At 36.7% G+C, this 3,112-nt stretch overlaps 1 pseudogene across 1 annotated transcript; it reads left to right on the forward strand.

The window, feature by feature from the left end:
* Positions 1-732: 732 nt before the first annotated feature.
* LOC146978138 (Ig kappa-b4 chain C region pseudogene) lies at positions 733-1,962 on the forward strand (annotated as a pseudogene). Its single transcript, XR_015037054.1, has 2 exons — positions 733-764; positions 1,552-1,962. The product of XR_015037054.1 is annotated as an Ig kappa-b4 chain C region pseudogene (transcript).
* Positions 1,963-3,112: the final 1,150 nt, after the last annotated feature.

A 3,112-nucleotide genomic window follows, 5' to 3' on the forward strand; every position in this document is an offset into this window, starting at 1 on the left:
AGAGAGCCGTGTCTCTACAGTGAGAGGTTTTTGTACGACGGCTCAATGACTTTGTATCACTGTGGTACACGTTCGGTGGAGGAACCAGACTGGATGTTGGAAGTAAGTTAAAATTATATAGTTTTAAGAAAAATGTTTTGCTTACTTTTCATTTATTAGATCTGAAGCTGGTGAAGCTTTCAATTTTTAGACTCAAAAAACATTTATTTTTTTCAAAATAAGTAAATAAGTCTCTTTAAATAAATTGTATGTATGATAAAGTGGATAAACTATAAGGACAGGAATGTAAACATTTTATGTCAAAGTTTTACAATGGAAACTTATAGATTAAGTTAAGTGTATCAGAGTCAGAGAGCCGTGTCTCTACAGTGAGAGGTTTTTGTACGACGGCTCAATGACTTTGTATCACTGTGGTGGACTTTTGGTGGAGGAACCAGACTGGATGTTGGAAGTAAGTTAAGATTTTCTAGTTCTATTAATGATATATTCCTGAATTTTTATTTGTTAGATGTTAAAATGACTAAACTAAATTATGAACTGTGTTTTTATTCCTTTTTTTCAAATATTGAAAATATTTGTTTTAAGAATTCAAAAATGTTCAATTTAAATTATTTATAAAGATTATAAAAAATAAGGGAAAAATATAATTTCATGATGAAATCTTGTAGATTTAGATCAGTATAATAAGGTTTTTGTACGATGGCTCAATGGCTTGGTATCACTGTGGTGGACTTTTGGTGGAGGAACCAGATTGGATGTTGGAAGTAAGTTTCTGCAAAAATATTTAAGAGTTATATGGTAAATCGATATCTTTTAAATTGCAGTTCTTTATGTTTTGGCAGATAAAAATGATTTTCTTCTATCAATTGAGTTTTTGTATTTGTGTTTTCATTTCTGCTTCTTAATCATGGAGTTAAATGCAGGGGTGCTTTTCTAAACTTTTCTTTTCTCGTGCCTGTCATGATTGAATTGAATTTGAACTTTAGAAATGGTCAAAAGTCATTTGATTTTTAATAAATTCTGAAAAAAAAGAAAACATTTCAAACTTACCTTACAATCTGAAAAAGGTAAATTCGGATTCATTTTCTGTAGGTGAGCATTTGATACTTGTGATACTTGTGATTCACTGTTTCCAGTGTTGTTTAAATTCATTTCAAGAGTTTGTTCAATGATGAGTGTTTTCCACTCGGGGAACATTTGATGGTTGTCAGATTATTTGATGAATCTGTTTGTGTTTAACCTGAAAATCAAACTCACGTAATGTGAAGATTTTATACATTACTACGGAAAATGTATAAATGTTTCTGAAATGAGCTTAATGTATTTCTAGTGTAGTTTGATATGTTTCAGCTTAAATTGTATGATGATTGTCTCTGTGCTGATGTGCATGAGAGGCTTCTTAAAGGGAAGTGAAACAATGTGTGAGTGAGTGACTGGTGGAGCCGAAAAACATCTGACAGAAACTCCTTAAAGGGCAAAATCAGCTCTTACACAGTAAAGGTGTCCAAGTGGCTGCTGTTGGATTGACAGTTTATGGTCTGTGTCTCCTAGGTGATACCCGTCCCACCCTGACGGTGCTGCCCCCCTCCAGTGAGGAGCTGCAGCAGCAGGGGAAGGCCACGCTCATGTGCCTGGCCAACAAGGGCTTCCCCTCAGACTGGAGTCTGGTCTGGAAGGTGGACGGCAGCAGCAGCAGCAGCTGGGAGGAGAGCAGGAGCCCCGTGGTGCTGGGGAAGGACGGCCTCTACAGCTGGAGCAGCACCCTGAGGCTCCCTGCAGACCAGTGGAGGAAGCTGGGCTCTGTGACCTGTGAGGCCACCCAGGGCTGCCAGCCTCTGGTCTCAGAGACACTGAGGAGAGACCAGTGTCCTTAGTCCTGAGCTGACTCACTGGGACTGTCGTCCTTGTTTTACTCTGTTGTCTCTAACACTCTCTCTTTTTCTTTTATTCTCATGTTTTGTCTTTCTCTCTGATGCATTTAACAGTTTTCTCTCATGTTTGTAATTTCACTATTTCTTGAAAAATAAAGAACTTTCCATGAAGTACATTTTGATTCTGTCTTTGGTTTTTATAACATCAACAGAATATAATACGTTCTCAGTGAAATGAAACGCCTCTTGATTGATCCCTCCACTGATTTGTATACACAAAATATTTGTTTGTTCCAAATTATCTTCTTTTCTTTATTTATTATTGATTTTTTTCTTTTACTTTTTATATTTTTCAATTAATACATTAGTAGCCTTGAAATGAAACAGGACTGGTAAACTACTTTTTTTTTTTTCGGCAGAGAGAAATGTGCCAAGTCTCTTTGGGGAAAGACAAAATAAAGTTGGTTATCATCGGCATAGAGTGATATCCACTAAGTCTTCACTCACTTGCAGCTCTCAGTGTGGCTCTCTTTTTAACAGGGCCACCAGTTCAACGGTGCAACTTTTTTCAATATTTGATGAATGAAAATAAGATATTTAAAGTAATATCATCTGTAAAATGATCTGATCTGATCTGTAAAAAGAAAAAATGGAGCTGTCCTCAACACATCATGCTGTGTCCTCCTCACTGCCGGAACAACTGACTCATTCAATCATACTGATGGAGATTGATTAAAAATTTGGGATTTGTTATCATATAAAGCAGCCACTGGTACTGTTGACTTGTGTAGTAATATATTAACAGCACATGTTCCTCATGTCTCACAGTGTTAATCAGTCATCACCTGTCTAATTATTTTTTCCTCATTTGCTTAATACCCATCTGTTATGATCAAATTTACTTCTGGAGTTCCGCAAGGTGCAATCCTCGGCCCCCTTTACATTGCATTTTATTTATTGCTATGATTCATTTCTCTACCAGTAATAGATGTTCGATCAGAAAGTCTCAGACATGTTTCAGACACATTATATTCATGAAAGTGCCAGTGTTTCTACTACAGAAAAAAAAAACTTGTGCCATTGTAGATATGAGGCTTCAGTGTACAGGGCCTTTTACACAGTCGTTGGACATTGTTGTAAGATTAAATCAGGTTCTTCACTGGAACTGTGTGTGTGTGTGTGTGTGCGTGTGTGTGTCCTCAGTGAACTGTATCAGTCTCTGCAGTATCTTCCAGCTGCAA

This window comes from Trachurus japonicus, chromosome 11 (genome assembly GCF_045865225.1).
Source record: "Trachurus japonicus isolate A0001 chromosome 11, Traja_1.0".
Classification (NCBI taxonomy): domain Eukaryota; kingdom Metazoa; phylum Chordata; class Actinopteri; order Carangiformes; family Carangidae; genus Trachurus; species Trachurus japonicus.